The sequence below is a fragment of the Leiobunum rupestre genome, chromosome 9, assembly GCF_980474605.1.
Source record: "Leiobunum rupestre chromosome 9, qqLeiRupe1.1.hap1, whole genome shotgun sequence".
Classification (NCBI taxonomy): domain Eukaryota; kingdom Metazoa; phylum Arthropoda; class Arachnida; order Opiliones; family Sclerosomatidae; genus Leiobunum; species Leiobunum rupestre.
The window spans coordinates 27224376-27248935 of record NC_143392.1 but is presented as its reverse complement, the minus strand read 5'-3'; the positions used below and the strand labels follow the sequence as shown (position 1 = coordinate 27248935).

The following is a 24560-nucleotide window of genomic DNA, read 5'->3' as shown; positions in this document are numbered from 1 at the left end:
AACGAGCGAGCACTTTAAATACGAGGTTCGGCTGATCTTGTTCAGCGAGAAAGAGAAATTGAGCAAGCTCAGTTTGAGCCCAGAACAGTTCGCTCAGTCGGTTATTGTTCACGGTGTGGTGAGCGAGATCAGATGTCCTCTAGCAGCGGGATAATTCGTTCACTAGAAAGTTCTGAGCGAGATCGCGCTGAGAGAGGCAGTGGTTTGTTCACATTGCATCCCGATGAGCGACGGAATTGGCTCACAGCGTGGTGTGAAGAAATTAATAAAATTATTTTTCTAGTCGATTCGTTTTATTCACTGACTGAGCGTACTATTCGGTGCTCACCGTGAGACTGCTCAGTTGAGAGAAAGAAAATAAGATCATCGGGCATGAGCACTCGCTCAATTGATCAAGCGAGTGAGAAAATTCTGAACATGAATATTTGGAAGCTGCTCACAATATTTGCCCACCTCTGAGATAAAACATTTATTTGGCTATTTTTCGGGTAAACTAGGGTCCACGAAGTAGAAATTTTTTATTTACACAGTGAATAATGGCTTTTGTAACGTTGCAATAAACAAAGCCATTTTCAACAAAACTACAAACATTTATTTACAGATTAAAAATTGCAAAAAGAAACATTTAACTTATTTTTTATACTCAAACTCTCTATCTCAATATTTACTATTCATTCCCCCACTTTCACTAGGGGCGGGGGAGCACCAAACACTATTTATCTTTGTAAAATGGATGCTTCATGTGTTTTTAGGGTTTTTTCTGGGGCCGTTCTAGCCTTTACAACGCCACTAAAGTAAAAGTTATTAGGACATGTTTATTCTGATTTTATAGACAGTCAAAAGATACCTTAAAAGCTAATTTCAGTTGGTTTGATTGGTTGAAAATAGACCCTTAAATAAACCTGTTCAGCAATTTGCCTAGAACTAGTAATACAGAGAGCCAGGACATACTTGTAAAAGCGTTATATTATAAAGCGCGCACTACCTAATATTTCAATATAGAAGGGCTCGTTTCATTTCGCACGCGTCTCCTGAAAGAAAAAATGTGGGTGCGCTATCAACTTTATCCTTACTTACAAATAAAACTAACATAAAAAAGTGAGTATTTTATTCATGCGCGTAAGGAGAGGAAATAAAAATAGAGCGTCTTTTATTGATTGTGTTTTAATCCCTCAACCACCCAAACTGCGCACGAGTGCGCCACCTGGATAACGATTTTACCCATTACTAAATGGCAAACTACCCATGATGCGTTGCAATATTCTCCACTAAGAGTTTAGAGCTTAAATTTTCAACCTCTCCATCGGACAAGAGAAAACGTTTCCCAAAGAATGTGTGAAACCGAAAAACGACGAATTTCTGTTCTAATTTAGGATATAAAGGATGTTGGGTGCCTTCGTTAAGGGTGCCCTGTTTGGACAGCCCCAGGTAGTTTTTACAGCTTCATTATTGGCAAAAGAAAGAAAAGATTCTGGTTCCCAGTTTTGTTGACATTTTCAGAGAGAAATTCGGCTATAAGGAAATCGTGATCAAACTAAAAAGTAGAAACAGAGGCGAAAAAAATCAGATACTTTTTATATTGGTTCCGCGCAGAAAGATTCTTTTTTTATAAATTGTACTTTTCTTGGTTTTTTTTTGACGTTCCAAAGGCAATTTGAGCCGGTTAAAAAAAATAAATCCAAAAAGTTAGAAAAACAAAAGATATATTTATGTCGTTAGCGATTTTGATTGACGTAAAAGGGGTGGAAAAGTCAGAAAAAATTTAGGAATCCATCGTAAAAGAAAAAAATATAATACCAAATGTTTTGATAGGTGAATATCCTGTAATAAAAATGTTTTACCAAGTAATGAGGTAAAAGTGTCACAGACCGGTGATGTTTTTATTTGGACATAAAATCGGTACAGGTTTTAACATTTAAAGCTAGGAACAGATTTTTGGACCATGGATAAAATATAGACTTTGGTATTACGGTTTATCGTTAGTATCATAGATATTATAAACGTCGTATCCTAGATTCGAAATTACTGCCCTGCGCGTAAGTCAATAACGCTTACCCACGTCCTGCCGGAACTAAAAAAAATTATCTCCATAGTTACCATGGCAACCGATGGAGGTCGAATTGGGTATTCGCTACGTTACGGAAAGCTCTCTCGAGGTGTATATTATATTAATAATGAAATTAAATGAACTGAAATGCTTTATTTAACGAGAAAATTAACAGTAACGTCACAATGTTTACATCAATGCTTGAAACGTTACTACAAAAATATACCATTATACATATTGTAAATCTTGGCTTTAAAAATTTTGATTTAAAGAATAAACTCTATAACTTAACAAAATATACACTGTAATATAAGAAAAAAATGCATAAACTTGCTAATGATTTAGCTTCAAAATATCGGCGTTTTTTTTAAATCTCAACATCAAAGTTAAAATCTTACATTTTGTAAATTTAATTTTTGTCCGTGTGTTTTTCGTGGGTACATGTAATTGAACGCTGACTAACTGCCAATAAGCTTGAACATTCTTGAAAGTGTCAGTCGCTGTATGCGGTATTTGATTGGCTGATACCCATTATAAACAGCCAATGATTAAAAAAGAGAGATAGGGACCAAGATGTTGGGGTCACGTGGTCGTCGTGGTAAAAACCCGGTGTCAGGATGGAGGGAGAGAAGTGAACTATAAAGGAGTCGCGGACGCAAAACCTTAACGGAGAGTTCCTAGCAACTTATGGAAGTGCGGCTATTTCGTGTTATACGTAATCCCGTAATCCGGATAATTAATAAGATTAATCATTTTCTTGTGCGCCCCGAGGACCAAATTAACAAGGTGATGTGTCCGTAGATTACGTACTTTCTATCTAGTCATGGCGTAGATATAAAATGGGGAAAAAACCTATAGGATTGTAGTTGTTGGAATCTTCTCCCATTTAAAATGTAGGTCGGTAGTGTAATATAGTTGGGGGGGGGGGGGCGGTTGATTGTAATTTTATTTATAATTGTTTGGTTTTTGTTGGTGGGTGATTTTTTATTTTTCGGGGTTAATTGATTGGCTTTATGGGATTGGTAACTCGGTAGGGTTGGTTGATTATTAGTATTATTGTTGTTTTTGAATTTACTGCGTATTTGAGATTAGTTAAATAATTTGTAAGTGTTATTATCATTCTAATAAATATAAAAATTGGCAAAGTGTCTATTTCTATCCTTTTAATATTAATTTAAATAGCAGCACTAGGCACAGCGAATCCAATATTTTCCACCTAATAATAATAATTAACTTTAATTCCCCATTAATAGCATTTCAATACATCTAATAGTTGCGGTAGAAAATGTCAACAGTAACTACGTTAGGTTGCGGCTGATTCGTTCGGCCGTGGCCTAAGCTCGTAGAAAAACCGCTACACAAGTTATAGCAGGAATCGTACCTTTTGTTTTGGTATTTTCTATAAAGGAAGCTTTTTTTGACCTATAGATGAATAGAGTATTTTTTAAAAAGGAAGCTTTTTATGTGACCTAGATGAATAGAGTATTTTCTAAAATGGAAGCTTTTTTGTGACCTAGATGAAAAGAGTATTTTCTAAAATGAAAGCTTTTTTGTGACCTAGATGAATAGAGTATTTTCTAAAATGGAAGCTTTTATTGTGACCTAGACGAATAGAGTATTTTCTAAAACGGAAGCATTTTTGTGACCTAGATGAATAGAGTATTTTTTAAAGGGGTCTTTTTTGTGACCTAGATGAATAGAGTATTTTCTAAAATGGAAGCGTTTTTGTGACCTAGATGAATAGAGTATTTTCTAAAATGGAAGCTTTTTTGTGACCTAGATGAATAGAGTATTTTCTAAAATAAATTTTTTTGTGACCTAGACGAATAGAGTATTTTCTAAAATGGAAGCGTTTTTGTGACCTAGATGAATAGAGTATTTTCTAAAATGGAAGCTTTTTGTGACCTAGATGAATAGAGTATTTTCTAAAATAAAAATTTTTGTGACCTAGACGAATAGAGTATTTTCTAAAATGGAAGCGTTTTTGTGACCTAGATGAATAGAGTATTTTCTAAAATGGAAGCTTTTTTGTGACCTAGATGAATAGAGTATTTTCTAAAATAAAATTTTTTGTGACCTAGACGAATAGAGTATTTTCTAAAATGGAAGCGTTTTTGTGACCTAGATGAATAGAGTATTTTCTAAAATGGAAGCTTTTTTGTGACCTAGATGAATAGAGTATTTTCTAAAATAAATTTTTTTGTGACCTAGACGAATAGAGTATTTTCTAAAATGGAAGCGTTTTTGTGACCTAGATGAATAGAGTATTTTCTAAAATGGAAGCTTTTTGTGACCTAGATGAATAGAGTATTTTCTAAAATAAAAATTTTTGTGACCTAGACGAATAGAGTATTTTCTAAAATGGAAGCGTTTTTGTGACCTAGATGAATAGAGTATTTTCTAAAATGGAAGCTTTTTTGTGACCTAGATGAATAGAGTATTTTCTAAAATAAAATGTTTTGTGACCTAGACGAATAGAGTATTTTCTAAAATGGAAGCGTTTTTGTGACCTAGATGAATAGAGTATTTTCTAAAATGGAAGCTTTTTGTGACCTAGATGAATAGAGTATTTTCTAAAATAAAAATTTTTGTGACCTAGACGAATAGAGTATTTTCTAAAATGGAAGCGTTTTTGTGACCTAGATGAATAGAGTATTTTCTAAAATGGAAGCTTTTTTGTGACCTAGATGAATAGAGTATTTTCTAAAATAAAATTTTTTGTGACCTAGACGAATAGAGTATTTTCTAAAATGGAAGCGTTTTTGTGACCTAGATGAATAGAGTATTTTTTTAAAAGGAAGCCTTTTTTGTGACCAAGATGAGTAGAGTATTTTTTTGAAATACACCAATATTTCAACAGAAATATTTACAAAACCTTGAGCTATCGTTATTTTACTGAAGTCAAAGGTTTGATTTATAAAATTTACCGATTATGGTTTCATACTTATATTTATATATTTAAACTCTGGCCAAACCTTTTGGGCCCTGTTCGTACTCGAGAAGCGTAGTGACCGATTTAGTAAAAATTAATTAACATTTCACTAAAGCATACTGACAATTTTAGTTAAAATTAACTACCATTTAACTGAAACGTGAGTGACCATTTTATTAAAAATTAACTAACATTTAACTAAAGCGTGAGTGACCATTTTAGTAAAAATTTACTACCATTTAACTGAAACGTGAGTGACCATTTTAGTAAAAATTAACTAACATTTAACTAAAGCGTAGTGACCATTTTTGTTTAAATTTACTGACATTTAACAGGAGCGTAGTGACCATTTTACTTAAAATTAACTAACATTTAACGGAAACTTAGTGACCGTTTTAGTAAAAATCAACTAACTTTTAACTGAAGCGTAGTGACATTTTAGTAAAAATATTACTAACATTTAACTGAAGCGTGATGACTATATTAGAAAAAATTTACTAACATTGAACTGAAGCGTAATGAGCACTTTAGTTAAAATTTACTAACATTGAATTGAAGCGTAATGACCACTTTAGTTAAAATTTACTAACATTGAACTAAAGCGTAATGACCACTTTAGTTAAAATTTACTAACATTGAACTGAAGCGTAATGACCACTTAAGTTAAAATTTACTAACATTTAACTGAAGCGTAATGACCACTTTAGTTAAAATTATCCAACATTTAACGAAAACGTAGCGAGCATTTTAGTTAACTAACAAAAACATTTCAGTAAAGCGGTGGAAGTCTGGTTTATACAGGGTGCACCAGAGCGCTGTGAGAAGAGACTATATATACGCGGACGAGCTTGATCGGTCGGAAAATTGTGTTGCTTTTTTGCCTGATTTAATCATTACGAAAAGAATTATCGGTCGCTGGGGTGACCTGCGCTTCAATTAAGCGCTCAACTAGTTAGTATATTTTTCGAATATATTGCAAATAGTATTTGTTGTAAATATATGTAATTTAAAATTGTGTAAATTGTAAATAATTATACATTCTTCGCTTTTTTACAACGCTTGTGTTAGTTCATCGTTTATATTGAGAAGTATATTAGTGTATACCTTAATATTTTTATCTTTATCTCCGCTTGTGAATCCTATTTTAAATTAGATTCATCCCTGTTATAAAAGGGACTATTTTAAAAGAAGCAAATAAATATTCATTCATGTGGCGGATGGAATAGTTCTACTGGCGCTGGTAGTCCAAAAATAGATCAATGGGATAATTAGAAGCGCATTTTTATCCAATCGCCCGAAAAAGCATTAGGAAGATGCGCTTCTAATCCTCCCACTGGTCTATTTTTGGACAACCAACGCCTGTAGAAGTGTTCCACCCGCAGCACTCTGATGAACTAGAAGAAGTACCGAGGTTGGATCACGGCTGACGCTTCCACCCTGTGGAGAAAGAATGGCCTACTATAGCTTGAAATAATATATCTAAAGGGAAGTTCTGATTCCCAGTTTGAAGAATACCAAGAACAAAAGAGAGGAGGATAGGGCAGTTTTCAATTTACCGGGCCCCGCGTGGGGGGCAATCCATAATCCACCTTTACGAAGAGGGCTAAAAACGAGGAGGTTTCGACAACTCCGCGAGGATAGCGAGAGAGAGCTCCAGCATCACCACTTTGACGCGAAGAAAGATAGAAAAAAGGTAGCAGAAAAGGGAAGCTTCGTGCGCGACCCCGATATAAATGGAAATCTATAGTATTCGCTATATTCGTTCAAACCTCGCGTGCCGAAAGAGAGGGACTCCGGGGGAAAGTCCGCTTCCAGGGACTAGCAAAGAGAGAGCGGGAGAGAGAGAGAGAAAGTGGCAATAGCGTAGAGGGGGAGAAAGAGAGAGAGAGAGAGAGAGAGAGAGAGAGAGAGAGAGAGAGAGAGAGAGAGAGAGAGAGAGAGAGAGAGAGAGAGAGAGAGAGAGAGAGAGAGAGAGAGAGAGAGAGAGAGAGAGAGAGAGAGAGAGAGAGAGAGAGAGAGAGAGAGAGAGAGAGAGAGAGAGAGAGAGAGAGAGGAGTTGAAGGGGTCGTGCTAAGGTCCGGGGATGACGAGGAGGCCGGTAGCCGAAGAGGGTCAGCGGAACCCCTTGAAAGAGAGAGAGGGAAGCCCTGCCAGATTCTATTGTGCTAAACCTCAGAATCTTGAGTCGCAAAACAAATAGACTAGCCGTTCAGCGAGTGGAGAGTGGAAGGCCAGCTCGCTCGGTCTGTCTCTATAGAAATGGCAACGACGAAGCCCTATTAGAAAGGCGAACAGCGCCACCACCCACCTAACTTCGCCCTCACGACAAACTAGTTCTGGATTCAACTATATACTCTACAGTCTCTATACATCAAAGTGTAAAGGTCCCTGCCGAAACCAGGGCCATAGGAAAGTCCCGCAGCTGCTACGCGATTTTAGTACTCTGCCCTTGTCAGTGGCCAACGAAGGGGACCTCAACCACCCTATTGATTCCCGATGCGCTGGGTTTACCTGGAGACCTTATAAGTTCTTCTTTTCGGAGCATCCGTTTGCGTATTATATCCAATTTTTACCGAAATATCTCGAGCCGAGCGCGTTTGTAGATACCGGATCAATTGAACCTTGTTTCGTAGAAGGTAAAGCCTTATTCCGAGGAAGGTAAATCCGTAATATTTGCTCGAATATTTGACAAGCGAAATTCAGTTTGTGTAAGGAAATTGACACGACGGTATATATTGCTTTGACAAGAGAGAAACTTCTTATAAAATGACGGAAACTATCTCAATAGAAGCGGGAGGTGGGCTGAGCGGATTTCACTTTCGAGGGCAAATAAGGGGACACGACCTACGCCATAGAGACAGTGATATCGAATAGATATCACTGTCGAGTCATTTTCAATATGGCGTGATTAAAAGCAAATGCCGGAGTGAGATCGACAGTCGCCCGCTCCTTTATCAAAATAGATATTAACCCCCGCGCGATTTCCCCGGGCTTTCCAGCAGTCGTTCAGCGCCAGAAAGATAATTAAAACTACGAGGATCTTATGAAAACAACCTGACACTTTTTAGGGTTTCGCGAAAAAGAGTGGTCTCTTCCAATAACAATATTGACGTCGGTTCTCTCCAGGGTCTTTTCTTCGCTAATATAGACGGGGAAACAAAGCTTAACTTGTTATTGGATATAAATTAAATTTTGATTGATTGAATATCTACATAGAATACAGGGAGTTTCAAAAGTTTATGCCAAAATTTTTAGGAGTTGTAGGGGGTGAGTTGAGAAGTATGCCGGTTTTTCCCCATTATCCTACGATGAGTTAAAAGAGCGCCAGAGAGCTTCAAAGTATGGCCTACTAGCCCCTGGAAGTAGGCTGCAACAAGCGCAAAACCAAGCAGCGGGGACTTTAAATACTGTTTAAGTTTTCTTTTTTACGCTGGTTACCTCAAATTGTTTACAGAGTCCTTTTTTACCTATCACACGAACCCAAACCGTAATTTTCGCATTTCCCTGCTGCTTGGTGTGGCGCTTGTTGCAGCCTATTTCCAGGGGCTAGTAGGCCACACTTTGAAGCTCTCCGGCGCTCTTTTAACTAATTGTATATCAATAATCTTTACATCGCGATGAATTTGTTAATAACGGAAGTAAATGAAGCTTGTCTTTTATTAGCGTAAATAAGATACTCAACGTATAAGAGTTACTATTTTTAACAAAATAATTTTAAGGCTTTAAAAGCCTAATAGTTAAACATGCCGAAAAAAGATTTAACAGATCGTGGCAATTCTTGTTAAAACAAATTTAACTTTATACACTATCAGAGTTTAACAGAGACCAGTTCGTGTGTCACAAAATGTTCCCTAAATGATGTCCATCCGCTAAAACACTTGGCGACCAATCTCGAGAGATTTGTACAGAGTCAGAACTAAAAGAGAGCGTTCGTTTAAAACCTTTTCCCTCTCCGCGATTGGAACAAAAAAAGGATAGGCAGAAGAAATCCCTTAAATTGAAAAGCTTAAACTCTCTTAGCGCCAGCGAGATAAAAAAAAGTAAAACTGAATTTTGTTATTTCCCCGGGCCTCCAACCCCACGTCGGATCCCCTTCGAAAGTTCCCTTCTCTCAGTTTCGTGTCCCTCCATCGAAAAGAATGCGCACGCAGAGGGACCAGGCGGAGTCTTGGTAGCGTCACTCCTAAGAAATCTTCATTCGGAAGACCAAGAAGCGGCGATACCTTCCCCAGCGTCATCCCGGTGCTCCGTCGGCTCCTGCGCCTCTCCCCATCGTTCATTGCTTCCCCTTCGCCGAGAACACAACCTTCTCCATTATACCGGCGGTTTCGTCAGCTCCCGAGACGGCCTCTCATTGGTCGCCGCCTGAGCGACGTTTCAACAAAAAAAAACCCCGAGCGAAGACGGATCGGAAAGAATTCGATCGGGTTGAGCGGGGTGCCCGGATGTGAGAGATCAGACCGGCGCGGCGTCTGAGCACGATCCGCGCGTCCGTTGCGCGTCCCCCACCCGCCAGAAACGAGACGCGACCGTTCGCCACAGCGACGGTCACATTTTTCGCTCTTCGCCCGCTGGTTTTCTCTCGTTAAAAAACACCAGTAAAAATGACCCCGTAGCCATGGGCCTTTGAATAGGCCTCGCCGGCAACCTGCTCCTGAGATACCTTCGAATTTCATCCAGCGACTTATTTTCATACCCACCCTTAAAGGGCCCGTGCATTTCTAGGCCCATAGAGAGGTGGAGGACTATGGTAAGTTTTTGCTCAAACATTTTCTAACTTCTCTTTCAAAATATTGCACGTTGATTCTCCCAATTTTTGAATATTCAATTTGAGGCACGCTGCTCTTAAAGCCAGCTAAAATATTTTATTAAATATTTATATTTATTATTTAAGCTATTTGTGTAAAATAGAAGAAAAGAGGTTTAACGTAACTTGTAAAGTGCATTTTTTTATTCGTATTTTGATTACTTTTTTAATAAACTATTACTAAATTTATAATGCACAAAGCGCAACTTTCTGTAAAGTAATTTGTCATATGAAGGATTACGTGAAAGGTAACACCACATTTATTATTTAATCGTTGAAAACGTGGATATGATAAAAATTAAGAAGTTCTGAAAATTGTCAGTGATATAAGATTTCGTTACAATGTTAAAATGAGCTAGAATACGTTATTACATTCGTGCTCCGAAACAACGGCTACCTTAACCCTCGAAATTAAGATACCAAGCTCTTTTTACCGGCTCGTTTGGAAGAAAATGATCGTTTGTGGCGCCCGAGACCTTTTTCATTATTTATCCGCGAGGAAACATCCGCCAGGAATCAAATTTCCGAGTATACGGCGCGCGTGTCGAGGAGATCAACGCGTATAGAGAAAAAGAGGCGAGATCAGTCCAGCGCGACTCCCAAACGTATCGTGGCGTACCTTCCACGTTCTTTATCTCGTCAAGAGCCATCGAAGGCGGAAGTGAGACGATAGGGAGTGGCTGGGTACGGGAATCGTATCCCTAGTTGGAATAAGAGAATCGAGATAAAGTAGGAAGGGAATGGTCAATCACGGTCCGTAGAAACGACGATAAAATATCGTATACGCTGTCCGTATACGTTCGAACCACTGACCAGACCACTTGACTATGTCCAGGCGGAAAAAAGGGAGGGATTACTCGTCCGTGACAGATATATATTGGGCAATGAACTAAGGGAAGACGTAGAATCGGAGAAGGACGAGTAGCGCTGTAGTTAGGGTCCTATAGTATAGTTGGCCGACATGTAAACAAGGGACATGGACACGGGGGGACTGAAAGCGCGCGGGGGAGAAGCTTGGTATTGCATTGTATAGAAATCAATTTCAACCCAATTAAGGGAAGCCAAATAGGAAGAGATTGTTGGGGAAAGGGGTGTTGGTCGCCGCTTTGGCTCTTCCGTTTAACGTAACGCTTTTCGCGATATACGCGGACAAAAGCTTCTACGTAGTCTCTATCCATTTACGTGGAAAGGTCGCTATCATTAGGATTAGACAGAGAGTGAGAGCGCAGTTATGGTTATGGGTAAAGATGACTGCTTTTGACGTTAGGGAGCGCGCTTAAGGAAAATTGCATTACGATAAAACTATTAGCGCCGCCAGGATTTAATGGCGTAAAATTTGCGAGAGTCGCTCCGTTCGTTACTATTGTTTGCGCCCTGCCATCCACCCGCCAAACCGCCTCTTTGGACCAGCTGAAACACTCTCACTCTCGCGTTAATAGCATTATGTTAATTTTCCTAACACGTTTACGCGGCCACCCCTCACTTTCTCTCGCCGACGCTTTCAAAACGTTTTGTTTAGCGCAAATAACAGTTTTCAAATTAATTGAAATATTACGAGCGAAGGACCCGTTGAAAGCGACGGCTAAATCGACCCCCAGCACCGCCAACACTTTGTATTGTTTCCGTCTCCCCGTTTAAAATGTGTCGTCAAAATTTAAAATTTTAATTCAATTATTGAACCTTGATGTTCAATTTGGACCGAGCCTCTTTTATCGGGAATTTTCTTTCCCCAAAAGATGGCGCGATTAAACTTGATTGCCTTCAAAATTTCACTTACGTAAAGCCGGTGGGGAGTTTTGCAAATCTTATTCTGATAATTTGAGGTTTTCAAATATTTTTTTGTGTTAATAACGTCAACGCTAAATTTTAATGCCCACAGAAAAGTCTACACTAAATAGTTATGACCACGGAAAGATCTACGCTAAATTTAGTGCTCACATTAAAGGCCGCGCTTTATTTAATACCCGCGGAAAAGTCTGCGCTAAATTAATTCCAATCAAAAAGTCTACTCTAAATTTAATACACACATAATAGTCTACGCTAAATTTAATACACACATAATAGTCTACGCTAAATTTAATACACACATAATAGTCTACGCTAAATTTAATACACACATAATAGTCTACGCTAAATTTAATACACACATAATAGTCTACGCTAAAACGAATATCCACAGAAAAGTCTAAGCTAAATTTAATATCTACAGAAAAGTCTACGCTAAAATTAATACTCACAGAAAAGTCTACGCTAAATTGAATACCCACAGAAAAGTCTACGCTAAATTAAATATCCACAGAAAAGTCTAAGCTAAATTTAATATCTACAGAAAAGTCTACGCTAAAATTAATACTCACAGAAAAGTCTACGCTAAATTGAATACCCACAGAAAAGTCTACGCTAAATTAAATATCCACAGAAAAGTCTAAGCTAAATTTAATATCTACAGAAAAGTCTACGCTAAAATTAATACTCACAGAAAAGTCTACGCTAAATTGAATATCCACAGAAAAGTCTACGCTTAATTGAATATCCACAGAAAAGTCTACGCTAAATTGAATATCCACAGGAAAGTCTACGCTTAATTGAATATCCACAGAAAAGTCTACGCTTAATTGAATATCCACAGAAAAGTCTCCGCTAAATTGAATATCCACAGGAAAGTCTACGCTAAATTTAATACCCACAGAAAATTCTACGCTTAATTGAATATCCACAGAAAAGTATACGCTAAATTTAATACACACAGAAAAGTATACGCTAAATTTAATACACACAGAAAAGTATACGCTAAATATAATTCTCACGGCAACCTGCAGAGTTTTTTTCCGATTTCAAAAATACTACCTTTAATATCTAATTTCTAAAGTGAAATACTTGAAGGTAGGGAAGAGATGATATTTGAAGGTACGGTAGGAACCCATTTTTAATAAGAACCCGAGCCGAAAGTGAGGGTGGCGTTTCCTATCGAAAGTGAAGGGGATAGATGTGTATTGCCGGCTATAAGCCGAGTGCAGCTGCAGCTGGGTTTGACAAGCGAGCCTAAATATAGTTAATCGGGCGATTGGGCAGTCGTTCGATCGGAAATTGGCCCTCTTTGGACTCTATATATATATATTGGACTCGCGTTGAGAACTACACCGCGCTATAGATCCTATTCATTTCGGAATTGGAGTCGCGGATGGGAAACCCGACGCGGCTGTGTGCGGTGCGGAGTCGCTTCGATCCCGTTGTATTGAGAAGAGCTACCATTTCCAGAAGCTCGAATACTGCAGCCCGCCAGTTGTCAATAATAAGCCAATAGCATGACGCGTGCTTGATACGGAGAGCCGCATTCAAATTAATGTAATCAAATCAACTCGCGGAACTATACCGTATCCTTCGACGACTTAGTTATAAGCGAGTTAATCACGCTCTGAAAGTCGCGGCGAACGACTAAATCCAATATATCGAGTAGCGTCTCAAGGGTTTCTCTGGAAAATGCCAAATTAACACGTACCCTTTAAGCTAAAAACGGTGGGTAGAAATCAAATATAAACCTTAAATGAGCCCGTAGGTGGAACAAAGTGTGTTCTTGTGGAAATTGTTTGTCACTAAAACAAAGACAGGCGTAAACTGTATAATTTCCAGGGCGTATGATTTTCTTGGATAGGTCATTTATAGCTTACTTTCTATTCCCCGTGTTATATTTTTAGGAGCTTATTCCCACGATAAACTATAAGTAAACCCATTTTAATTAGATTATAATTATAATATTATAAATACGGGAAAATATTTCTTACACTTTTAATTTATTTGCATATATAGTTAAACAAAATATGAAGACATAACCGTACCTTATAATTTCACTGAATAAAAAAATAACGTTTTTTGGGGGGAGATCGTAAAGCCGGCGCTGTAAATCTCCATTTTTTCCCGGTCGTTCCAGGCGGGGCGGTAGGAACAGACTCGGGGAGTCCCCGATCCCGCCTGGAATTTATGTTAACCGACAGATTGGCTTTGAAAGTAATTATTTTTCCTCTTCGGCCCTAGCTAGGGTCCCATTCTCGCGCGCAGGGAGAGTGCGGTGCCATCAAACGTTTCAGAGCGTACGCAAAGCTCATTTTTCAGGAAACCAGATAAGGGAGAGCGGAGAACTCAGTTAGAAATGAAGAGAGAAGCGAGGCCCATTAAAATAAAACTGGAGCGACTGGGAAATTTTTCCAGCTATATATTTACGTAACGCGCGTTGCGTCTCGTATACAGTCCATTTAAAAGGGCAGAGAGAGAGAAACAGTTGTTAGCTCCAACTACGGAACAAGCGAACTAGAAATTGACGATAGCGTTTTCGGGAAAATTACATTTTTAACTAATGAGACTTTCACGCGCTTGATTAGAGAATAAACTCTCCCCGAAAAAATCCGAAAGATATATTTTCCAATTCATTAAACTTGGGGTTTAATTAACTCTTTTTTTAAGTACATTTGGGATAAAATGATAACACGGTTTAAAAATGTAAAGTTTGGATTATTTAATTTTAAAAAAGTTGGTAAAAAATAGGCCAAACCCCTGTAGAAGTGTTCGAGTAGCAATGCTTTCGTGTGCAGGGAGAAGTGAACCAAAATAAATTAAACGATATTTAGTTGAAAGACGTAATGGCTTGGAAATATTAGCTTAATCGGTAAATTCCTTAAACCTAATGGCGTTTAATGCATTAATTAAAGGCACCGTTATAAATACACGTTTTGTTGGAACTTATAACTCTCCGATAGTAAAGGTACTAATTAGTCTAATTCGGAAATAATTTATGTACACACTAGGAATGTCTAAGCATCCATCGGAACTGGAGAAACGGGAGGGGTTTACACTAACAAGGAGAGTACCCGAGGTGTTTATTGCCGATTTTGTTCAAAGTCCGGCGTAATGAAAACCTATATGAGATATACAATTTTCCAAGAGGAGACGTTGCACTACCCATTCGATTTGCCATGGCAACCGAAAATGTTTTTGACCACTTAAAACAAAAAAAATCTCCATTTAAAATAAAATTAAAATCACGAAATGGTGAATTTGGGCCACATTTAGGTAAATTTCATCAAGGTTGGGTAAATTGGAACATTTTTGGGGTAAAATTGTAACACTTTTTGGGTAAAATAATTAAAAAATGTAATTTTTGTTTTAAGTGGTCAACAACATTTTCGGTTGCCATGGCAAATCGAATGGGCAATAAACACCTCGTATACGTATTTATTTGAATTCATTTGTGCTAATTACTGTAGTTAATGGAAGACGCTAATTAGGAGAACAGAAAAAATAGATTTAAGATATAACGATTCGTTCTCAGACTGAAGTTCTTGGATAATTTATAAAATTAACACACACAAAACTATGTATTTACATGGCCTAAAAAATGAGTTATTGTGAACTCTTATTCGAGACCATTCTTAATATCGAATCGGCGCAGATTGTAACACGAAAATTTTGTCTGTATACCACGCCTATTCCTATTGGAATCATCACAGCCACAATAGCCTTACTTAGGCATTCCAAGTGTATTCAGATATAATTCCCAGTTTTAAAAAACAGGAATGAATTAGATAATATAATTTACATAAAAGAAACCTTAGCATTAAAAAATTAATAGAATGAAAAACACGTTTATAAAGTGGTAAAACTGCCGATGAACGACCTCATGAAAAATGCATTCAACTTAAACGACAAAATGATAAAGAGTTACAGTACGCGCTAAAAGTTGCGTAAAGGAAATAAAAATAAATCAAAAGACATTACGAAAATTGAAAAGAGAGAATGCCATAAAATCGGCAAAAATGTGAGAATGAAAATAAGAGTGCGAGGACGGAATTCAAAGAAGCGGCCGACACAAAGACATCTATGGCAGGACAAGGTGGAGCTAAGAGGGGGGGGGGGGTGGAAAGAAGCCTGGTGAAAGGTCAGAACCATTGTTATAGCGCTTCTGGCAAGCATTCGCTTAAAGTGTCAAGCTTCATCGGCCTCGTGGGCAAAGCGGAAGTCCGGCGCTGTCGAGCCATTCGCGACGCCTTTCCAACTTGATTTACAAGGAGTTTCCTCTTCAGCGTGCGGGCGCCACCTACGGGGAAAACTAGACAACCGAGCCAGAGACGTTCGCTTCTACATATCATCCGGGTGCGTGTTAAGCCCCATCTTCGAAGAAGAAAAAATGTTTTTGGCAACGACGCGTTCTACCTTATTAACGGGTCCGAATCACGCGATGGTGGGGTCATCTCGGATCTGAGCGATTCAACAAGAACCGAAGGAAGGCGAGCTGCGGATGAGATAACGCGGGCGTCACTACCTTTCGACTCGTTGAAGAGTCGACGGCCATTAAGCTAAAGATAACGGCGGCTAGACTGAGAGATTGATCAACGAAGAGACTCGATAGTGTATCGGAGCTAAAGCTAAAGGACCCTACCATCGTAGTCATGGCCGACAAGAGACAACATCGGCGCTAGTGAAGGTCTTATCTGATTAAAGTCTGCTGACGGATACCTTAGTTCTCTATAGATAAAGTTAATGGAGAGTTCTCTAAATCAGGTTTAGAAGGGTCTTTGCGAGGGTTTAACTTGTTAGAATTTATAAGGGCAAATTTTATCATTTTTAGAAAGGAATTTTTTAAAGAGTACGAATCGATTTAGTCTTTTCAATTTAGAAATGATGGAATTTTAAATTATAGATAAATTAATAAAAATCTTATGAATATTTAATTTATTTGCTGCAGTTTCGTTCATCTTTTTAGAAGATTTATAATAAGGCTAGTTATTATATTTCTTCGTCACAATTTTTTTAATTAAATTTTAGATAGTCTTTTGTATATAGTTAATAAATTCATTTTATTAAGGGCGGTATTTGGTGAAATGTTTAAATATTTTATTATTTCGCCATACGAAAATAAGTTCTTTAAAAATCGTAAGAATTATAATTCCGGTCGTAGAAACAGCAATCGGTATTAGGCTCGGGGAGAACCGTTCCCACCAATCAAAATTTTATAATTCATTCTTACCCCTTTACTCCGAGTCTTAATATAACGCGATAAGCGGGTTAAATTTTAAAAGCGATGACATCTGAGGAGTGAAATGGGAATTAAGAGAAAGGTTAAGATTGGGGCATAATTCGTCGATTTCCGCGGGGCTGCGTGGCGTAAAACCGAATTTGAGTCAGCAATGGACGAAATAGCGGCTTTAAATATTCATGATCCAACTGATAATCGAAGCGACGTGGTTCGAAGTTACGAAGGCCGATTCAACCTCCGCCTTATTTAGATAAGGAACGGGGGGAGCTTTGCCGTCGTCAAAACTACCAGGCCATTTGGCGACAAAGTTTAAGAGAGTATTCAGCTGGGATAAAATACGCTTCGGTGGAGAAAGCTCCAATGGGCTTTCTGTTAAACGCCAACCGTTCGTCACAATTTCGAGACGCGTTTGTCCACCAACGGAAGGAAACACGCCAAAGGGTCTCGGAGTTGCGTAGGGGGTTAACTAGATTTAAGGAAACGGGGTGGGTTGTCACGTTATTCTCGTTCTCTCCCCCTCTTTTACGGGATAATAACCCTTATTCTAATAATATAAACAACGGGACGATGGCCCGTTCCTCCACCGGGGTATTTGGTAATGTTTACGCGCCTAGCGAGTGGGCTTTCGCCTCGCCCGCTAGAGAATGGAAAGTTCCCATTTTAAAGTTTTAATCTTCCTAATCTCCGTACAAAGGTGCGCGTACGTATCAAGCTGAAAAGAGACTCTGGTGAGATTGAATTTCTCTCTCCCTATCTGCTCGACAAAGCGGACGTGGAAGTGAAAAATAGACCTCGGCTAATGTACATCGTCAACTGCAAAGCGAAATGCTCTCGTTTAGAATATTGTTCAACGAAATTAATAAATTAATATTTAATTATTTAAGAACGAGAAGTATTTCCTCCATTAACGAATCATTTAGACTAGATTTTTCTTTAACCTGATTTGACCTAAATATGTAGAAATATTAATTGGTGGCTTCCGTAATCTTGTGGTACTGGCGTTGGGAAGGTAATCGGAATCATGGTGGGTCGGCTCCACTTACAGGAGACGACCCGAGGTGTTACACACCGATTTCGTTCAAACTCGGGGGATTGGTAGACCTTCATGTAACTTGAAAAATCCTAAAGGGAATTTATTCAATGGGTAACGGTTTTACTATGGCAACGAAAAATGTTTTGGCAACATAAAATTTTAATTTTTCCTATTTAAGCCATATCGGTTCATTTTCACCCATTTGGTTCTAATTGATCAAAATGTGATCAATTTTGATTTTTTTCGTCAATTTTAAAATTTTTTTTTTTATAATTTTGGTATTTTAAAACTTTTCAATTTTTTAAAATCTTGGAATCGGTCCAAATCCCATGTTATTTTCAATGGGAAAATTTCCATTTTATGTTGCCAAAACATTTTTCGTTGCCATAGTAAAACCGTTGCCCATTGAATAAATTCCCTTTAGGATTTTTCAAGTTACATGAAGGTCTACCAATCCCCCGAGTTTGAACAAAATCGGTGTGTAACACCTCGGGTCGTCTCCTGTTAGTGACAGTTTTTCACGCTCAATTTTGAGCGTGGAATAATTTAATCCACAACTATTTTTATCTCTTCTGCGCGTGAACAAAGCTCGTGAATAAATAATTTATCAGATATAATAATAATAATCAGCTAGGCTAATACCCAACCCTTAAGCCTAAGTCATCACGCGACATTTAAAGTCATTAATTCCGGTGGCCGGGTTACAATGCGTAGGAGGGTGGTGGCAAGCCCTTCATGCCACGTGAGCCAACAGCTCCCTACACTAACTATTACCGTTAACCTCAACAAGCTTTTATGGAAGGGGAACACAAAGAGCTCGGGGAAAACCCCTTAAACCAGTGGGAAGAGAACTTGCAAACTCAACGCGGAAAGAGTGGTTCCGAGTTTTCCCCCAGTTAAACAATCTGGAATCGAACCCAGCTCCTCTTGCAGCGTGGTGAAAGTGCTAACCACTCTGCCACCCCACTCAAATTTAAGGATGGATATGTATGACGCGATTGACGCAAGTTTTCCACCTTACAGCTGTGATGTATGTTAAAGGATACCAATAGATTGAAAATTTCATTTTGGGTAAAGTGAATTAAAAGACAATCTTTTCAGTTAATCACCGTAGTTGCTGGTGTCTGCTATTTCGAAGGGGCCCCGGTCAGGCCCGAAGGCTCCGTGACGAGACGAGCCGTTCTTAAGCCGTCCTGGGTCTCCGGTACCGAGTAGCGACTCAGTCTGGGTAGTTCCCAAATTCCCTCCGCGGGGAAAAGCTCGAAACAAATTGGTGATTTACTATTTGCTTGAGCCCCAGTTTTAATGACCGCGACGAGGCCCGTTGCTGGTCATTAGCCGCGCTAATGCGCGAACCTGGATGACTTCCTCGAAGGCCGCGCTTTCTGGGGCTCCCGCGCACGCTGCTGCCCGTGTGGAATACACCACCTCAACCAGGCGCATTTAATTACTGGCGATAATTAGGAACGATTTCGAACGCGCCAGCGACTCCGCCCCAACAAATTCAATTGTAGTTATTAGCAAATTTGGAGGCGCGCGTTCGCTTACTTTAAGGTAGCTGGGAGCAATTTTAGGCAGGTGGGGCTCGGGTGGCGCTCGGGTGGCCCTGGCGCCTAATGCGTTTATCGCGTACCCACTTGCCGCTCAATAACATCGCGGCCTTATTAAGCTCGAATTACGACCAAGTTATCCCCCGGGGTCCTACGGCTCGGAATTCAGTACAAGGTCTCCCTGTTTAGAACAAATTTTGATGTTTTTGGCCGGCGTTGCGTTATATCATTAGCGCTTAACGGGATTTTTTTGTACGAGGAATTCTCCACAAAATCAAGACGTGGCAATATTCTTAAAAATCAAGACTTAAACCTTCCCTATTTTAATACGAACTCACCATTTCTGGATAACAGTACTCAAATTTAAGCTACAGAGTGGTTAGCCCTTTCATCTCGCAGCAAAAGGAGCAGCGTTCGATCCCAGCTTGTGGCACCTAGTAGCAACACACGCAAGGAGAATGCAGCTAGCCTTTAAACACGCTAACGCAGTGTTGTGTACAAATTTCATTGGACGAGCATTTACGCTGCACGTTTTACGGGCGGGGGAAAGACAATTTCGGTATTTTCCCCTTCCGATGGCAGCAGGCGCTAAAGCGTCTAACCAATGAAAACTGTACACAATAAAATCCACGACTTTGAACGTTTGTGTTCTCCTTGTTTGGGGTGCTGTGCTTGTTGTTCCTAGGTTACAGTAACTAAAACAGATAGAGGTCGGGGACGGTTAATCATTATCCATGTTTAAATTGATTTTTTTTGGAAAAAAATATAAACAAAGAAATTTACCGGTTAATATTTCGGAAAATTATTAAAAAACATGTATTATTCGTAAAATTTGAGCTTTATATCGAAAAAAACGTCGTTTTTCCGATTAATTTTACAAATTTATCAAAAAATTAATCGGATAATACAGAAATATAAATTATTTGATCAAAATGTTTTACGAATAATTTTGAGAACTTTTTCAATTGAATAAAAGTTAACCATCCCCGACCTCTAAAAACAGATCAGTAATGAAACATTAATTTTATTCGTATATAAGAAATGGCAATTATTTAAAAAATAGTAGTGAAAATACGTAACATTGATAAGTAAAATCATATGTAACATAATTACTCATAAGTATGCCACTAGCTCTATTTCTTCACTAACGGTTTGTTTCACAGATATTGCGTCATCCGTATCTTACGTAGTATTTGACGTCATATTTGATGTCATATTAGAACTAAAATATACTGTCAAGTGTTGTTAATGCAATTAATATGCAAATTCATAAAGAAGCAGGTTTATTGAAAAAAATAGTTGAAATTCAGGTTGAGCTTTTCTGGGGCATCTACAGATTCTTTTGAGCCTAGGCCTAACTCCTCTAGGCTTGGTATAGGTTTTAATAGCGTGGGTCGAATACACCACTTCGACGACTTGTTCCATTCTCGGAAAGCGATCACTGAACCGAACCGTAATGGTAATTTTCCCCAGACTTTTCTTTTTCTAAACTACTCATTATTTAACTTCATCCGCACAAACCGAGCGAGTTTATACATTTTAATAAAGCTACATTGGGCTGACTAAAATTCCGACACAAAAATTCCTTAACAATTTAGAGGTTCTCCATTGGCTTAAATACATATGTTAGTAGCCAATAGTGTGACTCCCAAAATTACTAGGATTAATAAAAATGTTAAAATCTAACGTAGTCCACCTTTTTACTGGTTCGTGGTGAAACAAACCGTTAGTGAAGATTTTTGAATGGAATAAAGGTACAGTGTGTCAGAATTTATAGCCCGGTGTACCTAAGGGGAATAAAGGTACAGTGGCTAACTTATGAGTAATTTTGTTACATATGGTGAAATGAATACAACCTTCTTGGGGCTAATCGTTTGGTATTTCTGTGTTAAATCATCTCCTTTTTGGGGGTAGGTTTGACTAACTACATATTCACCCCCTTCTCGAGTCCACTCTAAGCCTTTGCATAGTCTTGACGAATTTCTGACTACGCTACTGTATCAGAGTTAGGATGTAATGCGTAACTCAATTCCAAAAAAGTACTGGACTTTGTAGCATCTTGATACCTAGTGAGCTATTGCAGGAGACACGCTCCGTATGATTGGTCGCAGTCATATCTTCACTCCGAATGTTTGGTCACAACCATCTCTTCAGTTCGTATGATTGGTGACAAATCATCTCTTCACTTCGTATGTTTGATGACAATCATATCTTCGCTCCGTATGATTGGTCACAATCATATCTTAGCTCCGTATGATTGGTCACAGTCCTCTCTTAGCTCCGTATGATTGGTCACAGTTATCTCTTCGCTCCGTATGATTGGTCACAGTCATCTCTTCGCGCCGTATGTTTGGTCACTGACATCTCTTCAGTTCGTATGTTTAGTCACAACCATCTCTTCAGTTCGTATGATTGGTGACCAATCATCTCTTCGCTCTGTATGTTTGATGACAATCATCTCTTCGCTCCGTATGATTGATCACAGTCATATCTTCGCTCCGTATGATTAGTCACAGGCCTCTCTTCACTCCATATGTTTAGTCATAATCATATTTTCGCTCCGTATGATTGATCACAGTCAAATCTTCGCTCCGTATGATTAGTCACAGGCCTCTCTTCACTCCATATGTTTAGTCATAATCATATTTTCGCTCCGTATGATTGATCACAGTCAAATCTTCGCTCCGTATGATTAGTCACATGCATCTCTTCACTCCGTATGTTTGATCGCAATCATATCTTCACTCCGTATATTTGGTCACAATCACCTCTTCGCTCCGTTGTTTGGTCACAATCATCTCTTCACAAAACCACTTCTATACCTTTTTTGTGTGCATACATGTATCAAAGACGAGTGACTAGACGTAGCAATGAGAATTAATAGACAAGTTGCAGAGACTTAGTCGCCATCTAGCGACACCATCAAGTCGATTATGAGTTTTCGCTTTTTAACGTTTTTTAAAGTATTATTCACCCTTTAAATTTTGGTGTTTGGTAGTCGCACGTTTTTATTTATCTTCATATTGTTTTGTGACGTCATTGGTATAGAAAGCGAGCATCCAAAATGAATTTCGCGAACTCGTTTGGCGGCGCTGCTAGCTTTAATTGAGACCATTTTCATTGGTCATAAATACTCTCACAACCCAAAGACATTTTCCAAGCAAATGACCAACAAGAAATCAATTTTTGTATTAATATGGTAGCTTAATTTAAACCGAACCTCACCTTCAGCTAGCCTAGCTTAAAATAACCTGGTCTTAATCTACTACCTGACCGAGCCTAACCTCCTCTTAACCCTACCTAACCAAACCTAGCCTAAATGAAACGAAACCTGTCGAAAAACGAGACCTAGAAAGAAATCAATTCGTGAATTTCACAGACCTCGGAAAGGAAATGAGGTAACGAAATCTGTAGTCTTTTCGATTCCTTTTCTTGGTCCAAAAAGACCGAGGGGCTAACCAGTAAGAATTTGCCTGTACACCGATTACGTAATCATTAATGAGTACACATGATTACGCAATGAGTAAAGATGATTACGAGGAGTACAGATGATTACGAGGAGTACACATGATTACGCAATGAGTACAAATGATTGCGATGAGTACAGAATGATTACGATGAGTACAGAATGATTACGATTAATACTGAATGATTACGATTAATACTGAATGATTACGATGAGTACACACGCAAACTAAAACTTTGAAATTGTTACATATGAGTAATTGATTACGGGAGAATTACAAATAATACGCGTGATTACAGATTATTATGCGCTATTACAAATGATTACACGTGATTACAGATGAGTATGCGTGATTTCATAATGATTACGGGTGATTACAGATGAGTACGAAGATTACAAATGATTACGGAATTACGAATGAGTACAAATGATTACGGGATTACGAATGAGTACAAAAGATTACAGAAGATAACGTAATCATTACAGTTATGGTGTACACCGATTACGGGAAGTGGTTAGCCCCTCGAAAAAAACGGATTCTCTAATTGTCACTGGTATTTTTAAGAAGGACCTTTAGCGTATTTCATTCGCCTAGCTCCAAAAAAGGCGCTTCAAAATTTCTAAACATGTTTAATTTAAAACAGAAGATTTCCCCCCAGAGTGTTTGACTAACGGAGTGTGTCTTCAATTAGCTCGGTCATTAAATCAAGTGGCGACTGTAAAGAAATCCTCTTGGATGCTTATCCGTATTAAGCCAAAAAGATTCCTGAAAGTGTCGCCCTATATCGTTGCAGCAGCGCGAAACATTTTAATTTTATCAGCTGACGAGATAATCCGGCTATTTCTTAGTTTAATCGGTGAAGAAATTATTAAATACTTAAACTTTATAAAAAGGTGTGTAAAATTTATATTTTTGTTTATTTGAAAAGACACGAAATACAATTGGCCGTTAAGCCTTTGCCAAAAGACGCGAAATATGTTAAATTACGCGGCATTAATTAATTAATTAATTTCAACCTATCACACTAGAGGAGGCAGAACCATTGCTTGAGCCATCAATTTTCGTCATTAAAACCACAACTTGTTTAATATTTTTAAAAAATCCATTCCTTTTTGTGAACACCAATGTTGTTGCCAGTAGCCTAGCGATCTTCGTAAGACCATATGTAACATAATAACTCATAAATGTGCCATAAAAGTATTTTCGTTAATGAAACCTTGTTCACGGGATATGACGTAAATTACGTCACTTACAATTCCGTGACGAAATACGCGTCATCAACTTTACTGATTGGAAACGGAAGTTAGTGAGAATTCCTCGCGCGTTTCTGGCTTTGCCCATGTCAAGTTTAGCTCGTGCCTCGCGATCACATGATTTCATTTCCATGGTAACCTTTTCAACAGCGCAAGGATTATAAGCATTTTTCCATTTTTGGGTCCGCTTAATGTATGTTACGCGTGAAACAAGGTCTCATTGAATTTTTTTCAATGGAAATGTTATACAGAGGCATACTTATGAGTAATTATGTTACATATGGTAAGACTGGTGGTTCCGTGAGACGTCCAACAGTTGCGTTTAGTAAAACCGTGTCACCAAAAATGTGTACGGGATTTCAAGATTTCTTGTTGGATTTCAGATTTCTTAACTTTTGTCCTGGATTTTAGGATTTCTCGTCAGAATCCGAGATTTCTCGTCAG

The 24560-nt window shown here is 38.5% G+C and overlaps 1 protein-coding gene across 5 annotated transcripts in view; it reads left to right on the top strand.

Annotated features, from left to right (window-relative positions):
* Positions 1-9424: 9424 nt before the first annotated feature.
* The window catches only part of GluClalpha (glycine receptor alpha 1), a 151463-nt gene continuing 136327 nt past the window's right edge, over positions 9425-24560 (top strand). For all 5 annotated transcript variants that reach the window (XM_090159050.1, XM_090159051.1, XM_090159046.1 and 2 more), the window contains exon 1: positions 9425-9729. The gene's annotated coding sequence lies outside the window, so the exon portion shown is untranslated. The remainder of the gene's footprint in view (positions 9730-24560) is intronic.